Source organism: Cervus elaphus, chromosome 28, assembly GCF_910594005.1.
Source record: "Cervus elaphus chromosome 28, mCerEla1.1, whole genome shotgun sequence".
Classification (NCBI taxonomy): domain Eukaryota; kingdom Metazoa; phylum Chordata; class Mammalia; order Artiodactyla; family Cervidae; genus Cervus; species Cervus elaphus.
This window is the reverse complement of record NC_057842.1, coordinates 14,369,747-14,388,266: the sequence shown is the minus strand read 5'-3', so window position 1 is coordinate 14,388,266 and position 18,520 is coordinate 14,369,747. Positions and strand designations below refer to the sequence as shown.

The 18,520-nt window shown below is 41.3% G+C and overlaps 1 protein-coding gene across 49 annotated transcripts in view; it reads right to left on the bottom strand.

Moving 5' to 3' along the window:
- Positions 1 to 18,520, bottom strand: part of RIMS1 (regulating synaptic membrane exocytosis 1) — a 578,197-nt gene that overhangs the window by 40,468 nt on the left and 519,209 nt on the right. The gene's annotated exons all lie outside the window — the stretch shown is intronic.

Below are 18,520 nucleotides of genomic sequence, written 5' to 3'. Positions count from 1 at the left end.
ACATGATTTCCAGGGTAAATCTGTTTAAAGGGCTTTTAGAGGGTCAAGAGGAAGGTCCCATATGGATCTCTTGCCCTGGTGCTTATAATACACATGTAATACACCCAGGCATCAAGAGCATCACCTTCCAGATGCACTCAGGGGCTTTCTCTGCACCCCACCCTGCCAGGAGACAGCTCTAGGGCAAAGGAGACGGTAAAGCATAGGAAAGGTAAACAGCCCAACTCTTGCTGAACATTTTTTACACACCAAGCTCACTGCTTCCCACACATTTCTGTTCACCCTCCTCCAATTTGCTGGCATTGCTGGGCTTGCTGTGTTGTACAAGAATGAGGACACAGGCCCAGACTTCAGGAGCAGTTAGTATTTACATGCAAAACTACCACCGGCCGCAACATCAAGCCCTTGAATGCCACTTCCAGCCAAGTCTGCTTCCTTCCAATCGAAGTGGCACTGTAAGCCCTTTCATCATGATGGGGAAAATGGCAGTGGCAGAACCATTTTACGAGGATCAGGTTTGGTTGTTTGTTTGTTTGTTTTTTGCTTTTTTGGATAAGAAACAGGCACTATTTGAAAGATAGGAACCTTTTTTTTTTTTTTTAATAGCAGATCCTTTTCAGAGTCGGGGGTAAACTGTCACAAAGAACCAAGCAAAAATATCTTCAAATGCTGTTATTACAGTCACCCCAATGATATAATATTTTAACACTATTTGGTAGGCAATACATGTATTATTCTGGGTTATGGAGTTGACTATGTGTAGCTGCTTATTTTGTCTTGTTTTGACCATGACTGTGTCTCTTCCTATCGTCCCTTTTCACCTTAAAAATGAGCATGAAAGCCGTCAGGATGGCCGAGCAGAGAGAACAGCATCGAAACATGTATATTATCTAGGGTGAAACAGATCACCAGCCTAGGTTGGATGCATGAGACAAGTGCTTGGGCCTGGTGCACTGGGAAGACCCAGAGGGATCGGGTAGAGAGGGAGGTGGGAGGGGGGATCGGGATGGGGAATACATGTAAATCCATGGCTGATTCATGTCAATGTATGACAAAAACCACTACAATATTTTAAATTAATTAGCCTCCAACTAATAAAAATAAATGAAATAAAAAAACGAGCATGAAAAAAAAATGAGCATGAATAGATGAGATATGGCAGGGTGATCCTACTCACTAGTAACACAGGACAGTCCTGGTTTGTGAACGCTGTTGTAACATGTTATTAATAATGTTTCCTTTTCATTCACCAAGACATTCCAGTCTGGGTGATCAATTATCTAGTCCACATACATATACCAATATGAAAAGGAGAACAGTAACAAGTTAAACTAAACTAAACTTGCCTCAAAACAATTTCAGGTGACATTGTGAAATTTCATTTAGACAGTTATTTAAATCCTAAGGCTTGAAAACACCAAAGAACAGAAGCCCATGGAACTCAAGAGTCTAGCCTGGAGGCTCTGCGGGGCACGGCGCATGCGTTCCAGCGCTCCTGGAACCTGGGGTGCTCACCTGGGTCTTTTGCATGGGGAAACGTATGTTTGTGCTGACGGAACCACCTCTGTCGGCACAACTGAAGCAGTTAAACTTGAGGCCAGAATAACTGAAAAGGGACAAGGTTATAAGAGAACTTTCTAACGTAAAACAGCACATACATGGGCAGTCTTTCATGACCAGCAGGGAACCCCTCAAACTGCTACTTTGCTTCCTTTGGATGCTCTTCAGAGGGGTGGAAGGTGGCAGCCCACCCATGACCCTGGACATCCTGCCATGAGAACTGGGTCCCTCCGATCAACAGCAGCTTCCCTCAAAGGGTGAAGTCCTTCCACTTTGGACTACGTAACGCTGTCTGTTAAGAGCATCTCTTTAATACGATGCGTTCCATGTGCAGCCAAAATGAGGAGCATAGAGAAAAACCAACCAAAGGGATTTAGAGATGGGTGGGCACAGACCTCACTGACCATAGTGTGCATCACAGCAGCATGTGGAGCGGACCGATAGGGGTCCTCCTCTGTAACAGAATGTTCTGGACAATGACAGAAGGACGTGATCTCACCGGGCCTGTGGCTGGCACAGCAGCCCACCTCTGCCTGTGCGGGGGCTGCAGGAATCCACGGGCTGGGTGCACTTCCTACAACTCGAGGGGCAGACGCTGGGCAGAGGCCAAAGGAGCAGATGCTGTGGGGGCTCTGCCCAGTCCCCTGGGCAGTTCCTGTTCCCAGATGCAAGACTGCTTCTTCCTGCAGGACCCGTGACTCTATGGGGGCCCTGGCTGCTGCTGGCTGGGCCCACACAGTAAAGAGGCTTCAAGTTCCAGGAAGCTGAGGACCCTGGAAGCAGTGCCCAGTCGACAAGGAGTGGGTCTTGGTGGATAAACGCCAGCTTCCTCACCCTCAAGGAGACACCTCTACACCGTCTCCCACAGAACCCCAATGGGACAGGGCCCCAGTTGCCGAGGGCACTCACCCACTAAATAACACACTTTACACTGACTGCCTTTTCCTGTCTCACTGCCCTGGAATCACCTCTAAGTAAACTATCTGCACTCAGACTTTTGACTCAGGGTCTGCTTTCAGGTGAGTCCAACCCACACAGCTGCCAAAGAGAAGCTTATTTTATTTTTTAGGGCTGGAGAGATACATGGTTTTAGCAGATGTTTGGGAAATGTGGAAAAAATTTTTCTTTGTAAGTTCATTAGTATTTTACAAAGATTAGAATAACATAAGTTTCACTTGACATAAACTATAATGACAGGCTTTCCATAGACAGCAAGTGACAAACACACGTACAGAAGTTTCCTTCAGCTCTTCATCCTTTATAGTGTGGACATTCATGCACGACCCTCTACCTCAACTACTTCTAGAGGTATAAACAAACCTCCAGCAGGGGCTTCCCTGGTGGCTCAGTGGTAAAGAATATGCCTGCAATGCAAGAGACGCAGGTACGACCCCTGGGACAGAAAGATCCCCTGGAGGAGGGCATGGCAATCCACTCCAGGATTCTTGCCTGGAAAGTCCCATGGACAGAGGAGCCTGGCAGTTTCAGTCCATCGGGTTGCACACAGTCAGACACGACTGATGCAACTTAGCACACACACACACAAACCTCCATCAACAGGGAAATATATGCCAATGGTCTGCTTCCTTGTCATAGTGTAGCAAGAAGTAGAAACTATGTCAGAAGGGAAACTAGAGTGAGAAAACATTGAAAGATATGCATAAACCACACAGAAAGCACAAAGGATGCCTCTGACCAGCTCAGGGCAGAAAAAGGGGGGCTCCAGGGGTATATGAATGGGGGCAGGAGTGGGGCTTGCCCTGTGAGCCAAGGAGGTGGGAATCCTGGAGGGGAGAAGGCAACACCTGCAGTAAAGACAGGTGTGCTCCCTGGAAGCCGATGGAGAGGCACAGGGGTCCCCACCACCAGCGCGTCTCACGAGACTCGGGGCCGTATGAGGAGCCTCCCCCACACCAACAACAAGTCCTAAATCAGGTAATCTTTACCATCAGCTACAGGAGGCCTGGTGCCGCCTGAGAAGAAACTTTCTAACTCCCCCAACCTCTCCTTAACCTGCTTGCTGATGCCCCCAAATGCCTCCTTTTAAGGAAACTACATTTATTACACAATTAGAAAAAGAACACAAACACCTGGTCAAAGAAATTTTAACTGTATCTCTCAGCATAAAAGCAAGTGACTGTATGCCTTCTAAATTTTCTGTGTATCTTAAATAGTGCTTAATGAATAACTTTTTAAAAAAGGGAGTCATTGCCAATGAAAAGACATATATATCCAAATCCTTTTGAAAAGAAGATAGTTAACAAGTCTTTATTTAAAATCCAAATACTTCTCTTTATCCTAACATTTTCTTGCATTTACTCTTGCCTTTCCCCCCTTGCTGGTCCCTTGCTCCAAAGGAACAGGTAAAGCTTTCAATCTGCTGATCAGATCATTCTACATCTCTGTGTAGAAACCTTCCTTGAAATCCTGCTGGTTTAAGATGAAACCGAGACCTTAAGCATGGTCCTGAGACCCCTTCCGACCTGCCCCCCACCTGCTCTCAGGGCGGCTCTCACGCCACTCTCTCCCCTCCTCCCCAGACCACAGGCTCCTGCCCTTTCACCTTCTCAAAATCTGTATCAGCTTTCCCAGCACCAGTCTTTACCCACAGTATTTCTTTTGCTGAAATCCCCTTCCTTTCCCCGCACCCATCTGCCCTGACTACCTCGTCTCGTCCTGCAGGACCTGGAGGAAACTTCACGGCCACCAGCCCAGGCTGGGCCCCTTTCAAGGCTTTCCCAGAGTCCTGCAAACCTTCAGAACACCCAATGTGCTGAGAAGACCACCTGTGTCTGCCTGTCACACTGGAAGGTCCAGAGGGATCTGTCCCACTTAGGGCACATCCCCTGAGCCCAGCACAATGCCTGGCACACAGCAGATGCTGTATAAATACATTCAGAATAAATGAACAAACCAATGAGCCAAGGTCTTCCAGCCCCAATTTCCATATTCTTTGTGTCATCTCTCTCAGAACAGGAGCAATTGGACAACTGAACCCATGGGGGAAGAAATGACATGAATAAAAGTGAATGAAAAGTTGGTTAGAAACCAAATTTTGAAAACATAATTTTAGAAGGGCTCCTACTATTCATTTTTAACTTACCCAAACAAATGGAAGTTTTGAATGAGGCATTTTTATCAAACGCAGTTCTTTTGTTTGATATATGAATATATGAAAGAACTGAGGTTAAAATTAGTATGAGTTAAGTTTCGGACATATTTATACAGCTTGGTTTGTTAACAAGTCTGTATTTGGTGTCATTTTTTTCTCAGTATACATAATTAAGTGCTTTAGTGTCCGATTTTGCATTTGTAATTCTGTCTGCTCATTTTCTTGAAAAAAGCTTTCCTTAAACTTCAGACCCTACAAAATAGAAATCTGTCTGGGATGAGTAGAATAATGTCCCCCACTCTCCAAAAGATGTCTGCACCCTAATCTCTAGAACGTATGCTATGTTCATGGTGAGTTGGAATCACGGTTGCAGATAGAATTGTTTGCTAATCAACTGACCTTAAAATAAGGAGATTATCCTGAATCATCAGGATGGAGGGCAGTATTATCCTAAGGGTCCTTACAAGAGGAAAAGAGACGCAGGTCTGAGTAAGAGTGACGTGATGGCTTTGAAGGAGGAAGAGGGCTGAAGGTGAAGGAGTGATAGCAGCCCCAGGAGACTGGGAGGCAAAGACGCGGATTCTCCCTGTAGCCCCAGGAAGAAACTCAGCCCAACCCACATCTTGACCCGCTTTGGACTTCTGACCTCCAAGATTGCAAGATAATACACTTCTGCTGTGTTTTAAGCAACTACATTTATAGTCACCTGTTACAGCAGCAAAAACAAATCAATACACTACTACTATAAGATTACTCAGAAAGTTATTACTCTGCAAAAGAGACGTCCATAAAGTTTACTTTCATTTAAACGATGATCTCATGATCCAAATCCTAAGAATAATTATAGAAGGTTTCCAAATAATTTTGAAAAAATTACCATTTATAAGGATTTCTCAGGCCAAGAAACATAATTTACTACAGATGCTGTAAGTTCACACCTATAGACAACAGAGTCATTGGCAATTAGAACACATTTAGTCAAATGTTTGTTAAGCCCCCCAAGGGGAACAATATACACATATAAAAACTGCCTTCCTCCTCTCTTTAGATATACACAGATGCACACACATTTTCCCCTTAAGACTCTACACAGACAGACCTACACTGAAATGCTAACACTACCACTAGATAACGTCTGGCAGGTTGTTAATCTGAAGTTTCCTTTTGTGTAAAGTGGAAATAGCTTAGTTTTCTGGAATAAATAGAAATGATGTGAAGCACCAAGGGCAGGCTCTGACACCTAAAAGACAAACAGCTGTTACATTAACAATAACTTGGTATTTATGGGTTTTTACTTGAAATAATATTGCACTGCAGACCCTTTGCATTTTCTCACAAATAAGGATTTGGGCTAGTAACATTTCCATATATGCCTGAAATGGAGAAGGAAATGGCAGCCCACTCCAGTATTTTTCCCTGAAAAATTCCATGGACAGAGGAGCCTGGAGCGCTACAGTTCATGGGGGTGCAAAGAGTCAGACATGGCTGAGCACGCACACATATTCCTGAAAAATGGTTGCTAATAGGAAAGCCATTTTATAAGGAACATAGAGACACAGTGCTCTGATTAGAAGCCAGGTGATAAAATACAACACAAATTAACCTTAAAACAACACTTAACTTTACACAAAAGGGCTGTATCATTGGAATTTGAAGAGTCAGCCCGACGCTAACAGGTAAATTGTCCTCTTCTAGCCTCCCATTAAAGCAAGTATATATACCTGATAAAGTTCATACAACTTGTTAAAAATCCATGAACACAACTGCATATTACGTTTTGAACCTAGAGAATATAGAATTCTTCCAGAAAATTGGGCAAAACAAATTTTTTACGTTGGGTCATTGTCAAGATTTTTAACAGTAATTTTTCACACATGTACTTATGGAGAAAAGGTGACTTTATAAACACAATAACATATATTTGAAACCCAACCTTTGTAACTAATGTCTTCTGAGCATTATTTATTTCACATGACCCTTGAAGGAAAATTCTTGTCATTTAGGCAGGTAAACTTTGTTAGTTTACACATGATTTAGAAGAAATGCAAGTCCAAGTATAATAATTAATTAAATTCCCTGTCCTAGAAAGGTTTTGGTGACTCTATGACTCCATGGATGCTAAATGTTAATTTAATAAACTTTGTCATTTATGCTGGATTATGTTACTACTTGAAACACTCAGTATTAAGCAGGGCCACTGAAGATCTGAAGATGTGTCTAACTGGCCAGGAATTATTTGAAAAGGTCATTATTCAGAAAAATAAGGTGAATGGCTTTCTAATGATATGACTGAAACTAGAGGTGAGGCTCAAAGACAGATGGCTGGTGGGGATTCTGACTTGGCTGGCTTCTTACATGCCTTAACTGACATACTGGCCTGAGGATGTCTCATCAGAGCTGACGGTAATGCTGGGGCTGGGCTACGCACCCTGCAGGCGGTCAGTGTGGTATCTGAAGACCATCTAGGCACGGAACCATCATACAGGCAGTTACGTACCGGAAGCATGGTGGAGCATGATGAATGAGAAGGTAAGCCTCCACACTCACCTTTCCCCCTGTGTCTCCTCCCACAAGGCAAAGGGTGTCTCTCTTGTCTGGTCAGCTGCCTCTCCCTCTTGCCTTCTCAAGGACCGAGCTCCAGGAAGTAATTCTCTCTTCACTTTTAATCTTAAATTTTTCCTTTCATTAGAATATACCATTTTCAAAACCCATACTTTTCGCTGACAAACTTAACAGGCCCCTCTTCTGTGTTCATAACTTAAGAAATTACATTTAAACAATGTTTCCTGTATCTGTCCCCATATAAACTCTAGGTATGTTTGGTATCTTGCAAACAAGAATTTCTCCGCAATTTATCAAAGCAGCCTTGGCTTATCAGAAATTGTGGAATCTCAGTAGCCCCTTCTAAGTATTTCTTCCAGTTCTCATGCAAATATGCAGCATTACTTTGCATTAAGAACACTCACTGGAATGTTTCTGAGACAAGCATCATCACCCTAGAATCTTAAAGATCTCTCTAGCACTTCCCTCCACCTCCCCTATTAGACACCGTCTTTAATTATACTTTGTTGAACTATATTTTCTGAAGGCTGTTTCTTATCACCAGTATTAGCACTATTTTTTCCTAACCCTAACTTCATTCAGTTCTATGAAAAGCAGAAGAGAAGACTACATTCCTGTCGTTACACAAATTCAGCTCTTGCTTTGCTACATAACTCTGTGGTACAGCCAAGAGGTGTGACTCCTCTGCAAATGAATCTCCCTCACAGGGAGCAGCTGCATTTTGGGGGGTCAGCGAATGACACGTGACTGGTAGGGCTACACAAAAGCGAACCACGAAGTGATATAAACCATTGATGCTTTGCTTTCTTCTTTTCTCAATCTCTGTAAATAATCTGACTCAATGTATTTTTGCACTTAGGAAAAAAAGAAAAACCTTGAGTGGAATGACTGTCAATCACCAATATCAGAATGCGGAATTATAACTAAGATGGTTGTTAGCATATTTAGTTTCAAGTTTATAGAAATGCTAAGTGTTTGATAGTACATATCTGTAAAACTCAAGTAAAGGAGGTTTGCATCAAAGTTTTTGAGACTTCTTGAGAACCGGGAGAGCAAAGAGAAGTCTTTTCTTGGGAAGATCCCTGGTAAAGATCCTTCATTCTTCAAGCTACAGGGTATCCTTCACTCAGAGTGAATCAGAGTTAGCTCAGACAGTCAGATTTTGGTGTTGGATAAGACCCCAGCTTGTCAGCTCTGCTGTCCAGTTAGCTGTCCTTTACTCCATGGTCATGGACTGCACTGAAAACCCTGCTCTTTAAGCCCCCAAATGTGGACCGTTGGCCTTCAGGTTCTGGCTAATGATCCTGGAGGAGGGATGGAAGCAGTGTTTTTCGATGATATTTGAGGATAACGAAGAAGCATGGAACTTAGAGGAGAATGCTATTCTACATTTGCTAGAAGCTTTGGGGAAATTTTATAGTAAAATTAACATAAGTATATAGTCAGGGAAAGGCTAAAGTCTCATGAATTTTTAAGCTAAAACTCAAGACTTCAAATAATCTTCCTTCTTTGCTGCTGCTTCAGGTTCTGGCCTCCATCCCGTTGAAGATGGGCTTTCTTTTGCCACTAGATGCATTCCAAGGGAAGAGTTAGAGAAACATGAACCATTTCTTTATCTGTTCCAGAAAGCAAGTGACAGAATTTCAAGGCTTCTTTGAGATCAGAGGTTTGGAGTTAAAATGGCTCTCATTTCATACATTCCACTGATAGGAAATGATTATGTTCTGAAAATAGCAATAATGTCTAGAATCAGCATAAAATGACATATCTACGATATCAAGTCAACTCACAGGATGAAGAATGTCAACCCATCTCTGGAGTATTCCATGACAGCTTAATACATTGGGCTGTAACCACCTTCTAGAGTCTGTGGAAGAACTAGGTCAGTGATGATATCCAACCTCCTTTATGTATGTTGAGACCAAGAACCATTTGTATATACAAACCTAACTTTCTGGACATCAACCAGGTCTTATTATGTACGTGATAAAAATGTCAAACATGTGTTTTAAAACTAAAAATAGAATTGTCATAAAATCCAGGAATCCCACGCTTGGGTATATATATCCAGACAAAACAGTAATTCAAAAGGATACATGTACCTCAGTGTTTACTGCAGCACTATTTACAACCTAAGACATGGAAATAACTTAAATGTTCATTAACAGATGAATAGAGAAAGAAGTCATGGTATATAGACACAATGAAATACTCCCATTGGCAGCACCACTGATGGACCTAGAGGTCATCAACTAAGTTAAGTAAGTCAGAAAGAGGAAGACACTTTCCATGTGATATCACTAACACGTGGAACCTAAAATATGAGACAAATAAACTTGTCTATGAAACAGAAACAGACTTACAGATATAGAGAACAGACATGGGATTGCCAAGGGGGAGAGAGTAGGGGAGGAATGGATTGGAAGTCTGGGGATTAGCAGATGCAAACTATTGTATATGGGATGGCCAAACAACAACACATATAGTGCAGCAAAGGGAAATATCCTGGGATAAACCATAATGGAAAAGAATGTAAAAAAAGAATGCATTTATGTATAACTGAATCACTTTGCTGTACAATAGAATCTAATCCAACACTGTAAACCAACTACACTTCAATGAAAAAGTGTGTTTTATCGGCAAACATGAGATTACACTCATGACCAATTTTTTGAAAGGGCAGGAAAAATGGATATAAATAGTGGGTACAGAACTGGAGATATAAGAAAATGATAAACAGCCCCCAAATTCATCTAAACATAGCATTAAGCTACTGGGAAAACATAGATGGTAGACGTAAATATTCAGTATAATGTCATGCAATCTGAGAAGCGGGAGCATCCAGTGTCTTTCGTCAAGGCGTCCTCTAACCAAGAACGTCACTGCAGCACAGTTTATCAGTGTGAAAAATGAACTGCTTATGGTAACAGTGGCTTCATGCATCTTTACTCACACAAAAGAAGAGAAACAGAATTAGGTTTTTGCATTTAAAGGAAAGAGAAATATCCAAAAGACAATAATTTTAAGAAACAAAAAACCTTTTCAAGCCCAAATAAATTACAAAGGCATTGCTCTGCATGTTATTTTTGCTTTATGTTCTTTGAGTGTGAATACATATATTCTCTTGTTTTGAGGCATCAAAGCCTAGTTATAGCAATAATATCTACATCAAGTGAAATCCTCTATAATAAACCCATGTTCAAAAAAGGACATGTAAACTGTAATCCTTAAAGGAATTATTTGTAAGTACTGAATTGTGTAAACTTTATAGAGAGCACAAAATCCTGCACAGATTGACTAGAAAATAATCCTATTCTTCTTTACCCTTGTATTTTCATTGCGTCAGAATTATAAAGTGACACATAATATCATTTAAAAATTTAAAAGAAAACCCTAGTTGTACAACGTGAAGGTATTCCTTCTCATCACACTGATGATGAGACTTAGGACTTGCTGGAGATATCTTGGAGGCATAGTCACAATACATAATAGTTTTTTCCTCCTATTTGGTTATGTAAATATATGAACTTTCCTTTGATGTTCAATATTTGAACACACCATTGAGCACCAAAAAAAAAGAATTTTCAGTAAAAAAGAGTAAAAGCTGGGTTCTCTGCAGAAAGTAGCTGCGACAAAGACCTCGGTGGTATCTGGACTTACTTCTGGGCCTTGACTGTGTGACAAACTCCGAAAAAGGTCTGAAGAACATTACAGGTTGCCGAGTAAGCTGAGATTTCACTACAAGTGTTCATAAACAGAGGTGTGCAAACTAAGCCCATCCAGCACACTCTTTATTCTGGTCTGCAAAAGAACACTAGGGAAATTACAAATAAATCTCCTACAGTTAAAACACTCAATAGCAACTTTCACTCTTAAGGACACACACAGAGCACATAAGGATCAAGTGTAATAGCATCCAGTGAGCGCTCACACAAGTTTCCTTTCTGGTGAAAGCATAGGAAGTGCTTTGTGGTCCTTGCAATTATAACCACGGTGAGCACTTAAGAGCTGGATTCAAGCTCAGATGAACTTCAAAAATACATTTAACAAAACAGAACTGAACCTTGAGAGCCGGCACCAGAACTTTCCTGTATGAGAAAGTCCCTACCGAGAGGGAGAACGGTCTCATGGCCACGAGGGCAGGCTGCAGCTGAGGAGTCGGGGTTCACACCTGAGCCAGGCCGTCACCATCCCCTCTCTGTCCTGCAGTGTTTGCACTGACGAACAGAAAAGATGCCAAGAGGGCCCCCCTCACAGGCCTGCTTTAAATATTAAATAAATAGATGTTGATGAAGCAACTCAGAGAAGGGATGTAGAAATGCACGTCCTTGCTGTTGAGCAATATGACAGATTCCCAGAAAAACAATGGAGGAGCAGAGGAGAGAGAGAGAAGACCAAAGAGGGGAAAGTGGCAAAATCCTGCGTGTCTAGTGATCTGACCACTTCCCACCATCTCCTTTCCTCCAGCCCCGCTCCCTGTGACATCTTCATCAAACGATGCTAAACTCAGGCACGCTGGCACGTGCCAGTTTTGTTTTAAAAAGCAAAGAAATGGGATTAACATAGACACACAGTCATACATAAGCTAGATAACCAACAAGGACCTAGTGTAGAACACAGGGAACTATACTCAACATTTTGTAATAACCTGTAATGGGAAAGAATCTGAAAAATAATATACACACATATATGTGTGTGTGTGTGTATGTATTCAGGTATATGGAAGATATATGTTTATAAATGTATATATATGTATTTATTTGAATCATTGTGCTATACACCTGAAACTAATACAACATTCTAAATCAACTATACTTCAATAAAAACTAACATTAAAAAAAGGCAAAGAAATGGCTCAACTTCACACATTGGTATATGTAAAATGGGGTAGAGGAATCTAAGAGTCGGAAGAGGCCAAGAAAACTTAAAACTGAGGAATGAACAGAAACCAATTTTTATTCCAGGCTTTGGAGCTGAGATAAACACACTGGCTGTGTTCGATTCGTACATAAGAAATACCAAGAGGGAAGAGACATATGTATACCCATGACTTATTGATGTTGATGTTTGACAGGAAACAACACAATTCTGTAAAGCAATTATCCTTCTGTTAAAAAACAAATTTAAAAAATAAATTAATTAAATAAATTTAAAAAATAAATTAATTAAAAAAGAGATACAAAAAAAAGAGAGAGAGAGAAATCACCAGTATTTTCAGCCTTTGCTTAAAAAAAAAAAGTCTCAAATGCTTCAAATGCTTTAACTCATTATAACGGAAGACATTTGAAGTCACTCGTGTGGGAGCTAGCCGGCTGTCTGCCCCCTTCCACTGCAGTAAACTGATGCTAACGACTTGTTCAGCCAGCACAGCGTTTCCCAGGGCCTGTCCCCTAGCAGCTGGACATGGCCATGTGGCTCAAGGCATATGGGCCTCTGGGGCGGGGCTTTTAAGAAGCAGATATACTTTCTCCACCTGCTCTCATCCTTCTGCCATGTGGATTCAGAGGACAACAGCATGAGATGTTAGGACCTCGGTACCTAAGCCAGTGTGGAAGCATGCGCTGTCAGCTACGAGCACCTGCCCATGCTACTGAAGAAGGAACATCACTTCATTCAGTTTGAGAATTTGCACATTTTAGGGTCAATTCTTACAGCAAGTAGAATTACTTTAACATATCCAGCGCAGCACGGGGGCTAAGAATAAGCATGTTAGCAGCCTGAATGGACCAGTTACTGGCTATGTGTTGCTGAGCAAATTACATTTCACCTTCCTGAGCTTGGGATTCCTTATCCAGAAAAGGATAGTAAGAATGGTAAACCGAGGAAGTAAAAGCGCTAGTCTCTCAGGTGTGTGCGACTGTTTGTGATTCCGTGGACGTAGCCCGCCAAGCTCCTCCGTCTATGGATTCTCTAGGCAAGAATACTGAAGTGGGTCGCCATTCCCTTCTCCAGGGGATCTGCCCAACCCAGGGATCGAACCTCCGTCTCCTGCATTGCAGGAAGGCTCTTTACCACCTGAGCCACGAGGGAGGCCCCTGATAAGAATGGTACCTGGTTGAAATGCCTGAATGAAAATACCCTGGTTGAAATGCCTGAATGTGCCAGTCTGGCTCATCATATAAAGATTTGATAAACTCAACCTTTATTATTAACTATAATGAGATTATTCTTGGGGATAAATGCATCAGTTGAGTAAACAACAAAAGCTTCCAGCTTTCCTGTAAATATACAGAGGCGTTCCTCAAGGTCCAAATCACTTGCTTCTACATCTCCCATCTTCCCCCAACACAACCATCTTGTTCTTGACTCACCCTGTCAGGGCACCTAGTAGATGATGATCTGATAACTTATGGGCATAGCCCTCCCTCACAGCAGCTGCTGGAGCCTGACCGCACACGGCTCAGGGGACAGGGACCCCAGGGCCCCGCTCACGTGGAGGCACATGATGGTCTGGGCTCCTTTTCCCCTTGACTTCCCTTCGCCAGCTCCGGACACTCCGAGGAAGTCTTTTCTTCTTCACGTACTGCACCCCCTCGCCACCCACCAGGGCTCAGACACAGTAACATGGTCCAGACAAAAACCAGCACCAATTTGAACATGACTCACTGTTCTGAGACAAGATTATGTAACTTGTGATATGATCTCTTCTACACATACTCCCTTCCCCACAGAAAAATCTAGTAGCATTTGCTAAGCCCACAGATGTCCAGCAAGCTCATTTGTTGGTGAAATGAACAAGAAACACAGTTTGGTACTGGGCCTCACTGTGTCTGAAGACAGGAAGCTGTCAGGACTGGGGGCCTGGAGCCACGCTGCGGGCTAACACTGCCCTGCATGGAGCACAGACTTCTGTCTGACTGCTGGGTTCTAGACCAGCTCTGCCCTTACTGGTGTGGGCTCCTGCATTTCCCTTTCCTAATGAGCAAAAAGACACCAACTAGTAACAAAGTGGTTCATATTGTTGAAGAAGAAAAACAGTGACTTGACTTTAGTCTCAGTGGTAAACTCATCCAGATATACATTTTATAGTTCTCTCCCAATAAAGGGGCTCAGATGGTAAATAATCTGTCTGCAATGCAGAAGACCTGGTTTGATCCCTGGGTCAGGAAGACCCACTGGAGGAGGGAATGGAAACCCTCTCCAGTGTTCTTGCCTGGAGAATTCCATGGACAGAGGAGTCTGGGGACTACAGTCCATGAGGCCACAAAGAGTCAAACATGACTGAGCGACTAACACTTTCAGTTTCCCTATACAGGAAAAGGAACTCAGAATGAAATATTTTTCTAGTTACATAAGCTTCTAGAGAACCGACAAAATACCAACTGTTGACACTGGGTATTCTGGATATTTGTAGATGATTACACACTTCATTGGGCTTCCCTGGTGGTTCAGATGGTAAAGAATCTGCCTGCGATGCAGGAGACCTGGGCTCGATCCTTGGATTGGGATGGTCCCCTGGAGGAGGGCATGGCTACCCACTCCAGAATTCTTGCCTGGAGAATTCCATGGACAGAGGAGCCTGGTGGGCTATAGTCCATGGGATCACAAAGAGTTGGACAGGACTGAGTGACTAACACTATACTAGACACCTTTAATTAACCACTTCAAAATACCCAGGCCATGCAGTATCGTGGTTAAGGACTCTCTTAGTTCATTCAGGATGCTACAACAAAAATACCATAAACTAAGTTCTTATAAAACAACAGATGTTTACTTCTCACAATTCTGGAAGCTGGGAATTCCAAGATCAAGGTGGTGGCAGACTGGGTCTCTGATGAGAGCCCACTTCCTTGAAGACAGCTGTTGTCTCACAGGAAAAGGGCCCTTTAAAAGTCTCTGGGGTTGCCGTTATAAGGGCACTCATCTCAGTCACGAGGCCTCCACCCTTGTAAGCTAATCTTCTTCCCAAAGCCCCACCTCCTGAGACCCTCACCTTGGGCATCAGGTTTCAACTTACGTGTTTTGGGGGACAGAAATACTCAGTCCATAGCAAGGACTGAGGCTCTGGAAACAGACTAGACCCAAATCCTTTCGGTTACTTGCCAGTTGGGTGACGTTGGACAAGTGACTTCATTTCTCTCAGCCTTCATTTTTCCCTTGAAAATTCAAAAATAATCACCTTCTTATGTCATAGCAATCTCCCAAGATGCTGAGAGAGAGGAATGTGACCATGTACACCAAGGGCTTTATGCAAGAACAGTCACAGGATGCAGCCTGAGCAAGTATTACACTTGTATTAGCTATTCATGACCTTGTGATAAGTATCTGTGGAGTGGATAACTGTCTGTCATCACACAGTACCACCAGTGCTCCGCCTCTTTGCACCCCGTGGACTGTAGCGCACCAGGCTCCTCTGTCCATGGAATTCTCCAGGAAAGAATGCTGGAGTGGGTAGCTATTCTCTTCTCCAGGGGATCTTCCCAACCCAGGTCTCCAAGCTGGGTCTCCTGCACTGCATGTGGATTCTTCACCATGTAAGCAACCACCAGGGATAAGGGGCAGTAAAAACAGTCACCACTAAACTTCACTGGGGAGCATCTGCTGGTTTCAAGCACTTCTGACATAAAGATGGGGAAAAATTAAAGCTTAAAACAAAAATGATGGTTTCTTCTTATCCTGGGGAGGTGAGCAGAACATTAACTAAAAATGAACATCAATGCTTAGGATGATAAGCTACTAAAACAGACTTCTTTTTTTTACAGATTAATATGCATGTGCAGTTCAAAATATTCATGCTCCTTTTGGTTGTATTCAACTGTCACAATTGTATTCTGGGTTGAAAGAAGGGAAATTATATTAAGAATGTATTAAAACTTATGGAAAGCTTGAGGCATGAAGAGCATGTATTAATATCCCATTTCAATTTAAAATTCATTTTCTTTGGGAACCTCCTTCAGTTAATGCATTTCTGATCTTTCCTCATATGATCCAGGCTCTGATTTTAAAATCTTTCAGGCATTTTGAACTCATTCAATGATAGACATGAAAGACTTTATAAAACTATAAAGTTTCATAAAAAGGTGTGTGTGTTCTTAGTCTCATATAAAAAGGGAGGGCAGTTCTTTGCCTGTTGATGTTCTACTTGATCAAAGAGCTTGTAAACAAATGAAGGGCAAGGGGAATGCTTTCCCTTTCTGGTGGGCCAGGAAGAATACCCAGTGCAGAGTTCCAAAGGGCAGAGGCTCTTCTGAAATGCTTAGCTAAAGGGTATGTGATGAGCGATAACTCTAAAAATATAAAAGCAGAACAAAAGAGTAAGAGAACTGGCATTACTCTGAATAGTGTTACAAAGCCATTTACAGAGTGAAAAGATGTGCACCCAATTGTCAGACCATGTTATCTGGGCCAGAGAATCTAGGACGTGCAGAATATGAATTAAAAAGCCCAGGGAGGGGTCTGGCAAAGCAGAGCGAGCTGGCAGACTCCCGTTATCACTGAGTTATTACCACTTGAATGCGGGCAGACTCACCAAGGAACCTGGGATTCAGGCCACATACACCTTGAAATGAAAATTAACACAGTGCTTGCAATTGTACTTAGACTAGATTCAAGCAACTCTGGAAATAAAGAATGCTCTATCACCCTGGTCAACACATTTAATGCAACATTAACATATATTTGAATTCAGCCTTTATTCTTTCATGTTTCTGTCTGTAAAATTTAGATTAAATATCAAAATCATTCTTATAATCTATACAAGTGGATCAGTTTTCCTCACAAAACATAATACTGTTGAGTGTTTACTTTGAAAGAAACAATAAGGAATCATCCATGAGAAGACAGAATTGAAAGTAAATTTCTACTTTGGAGGTAAAATTTCCCTTCTCTGATCTTGCTGTACGTCTCCAATATACATGCTAATTGGTATTTTTAGGTCAATGATTTGCTGAATATCTAAGAATCTCCATGAAATTTTATGTAACTCCCTTAAAATAATTTTTACTCTTTTTCTATCTCTCCTTCTTCCCTTCCTTTCCTTTCTTTTTTTTTTCATTTTAAAAACAACTGAGTAATTGTTTAGGTGAATTTCCTGAGGTAGATGTTGTAAGTAAGACTGGCATTTATAGCAGCAGGTTAGACCACCTAAAGTCAATTAACTGTCTCCTGGATGTATTTTCCTGTGGGCTTCAAATCAATAGGTTCTCCTCTCAAGAACTCTCCCTCATTAGCAGCTTTGCATCTATTTCCAGTTTCCAGAATGTAAGGAGACAGATCAAGGACTCTGTCTTACCCTTTCAATTTCAGAGTGCTAAAAGTATTAAATTAACATCTTCATCAATTTGCTTTTATTTCCCAATTGATATACCTTTACTTCATTAGATAATAGCAAAATGTTTCAATGAAGGTATAGGCTTAGTTATAAAAGCAAATTTACTTAGTTATTATGTATAATTTATAACCTTTTCCATTTGAAACTTTCCTAAGTATAATAGATATTTAACTTTACTATTTGATAAATCGTCAGAGGTTTTAGAGTTTCAAATTAAGAGTGGAAGGAATGTGCTATTTTCACTTTCAAAAACATTCCAAGAAATTGAGTTTGAATCTGGAATATTAACTGTTATTTCTCCTGCAGTCCTAGAAAAAGTCTGTTAAGTCTCACTATAAGTATGACTAATCATTGTGTGTACACATTCTTTATTCATAAGAAAAGAATCCTTACAATGTAAATGATTTTATAATAAGTATCACAATGTACTGGCCCCAAATCAGAAGTTTTATTTTTCATGTAGGAATTCACTAGCTGACTTGCAAAGAAGTTATAATAGGGCCATTATATATAAAAGGATCTTCTGTTTCTATTGCCAAAAAAAGATTTCTTTAAAAAATGGATATTTTTGCATTTCTTACCAAGTGTTTTCACAAGATTAATAGGCAAACCTTTATTAAATGGAGTGATATACACAGGAGGGTGTTGAAAACTAGCATCATAAGTCACCAATGCCTATTTTTGTCTCTCAGTAATTTCCCAATAAAATGCTACTTTATTTGACTTTTATTGTAAAGGTAAGGAAGTTACCATCACAACAATTCATTTACTGTCTCAAAACTTTCAAAAGATAATTATCTAAAATTATTTGTAGAAGGGTTAAAACTTGAAAGGAGAAAGGTGGATTTGCCCAGTAAAACGTATCCAGATCAATCCCTAGGTGCTTCTGAAGTGATGTATAAGCCAAGAAAAGAAATAAGGGGAAATGTAGGGAGAAGAAGAAAAGAAAATTTACTTCTACTTATTAAAAAAGATGAGTAGATTTCCTAAGAATAACAAAACCCAACATAGAAGAA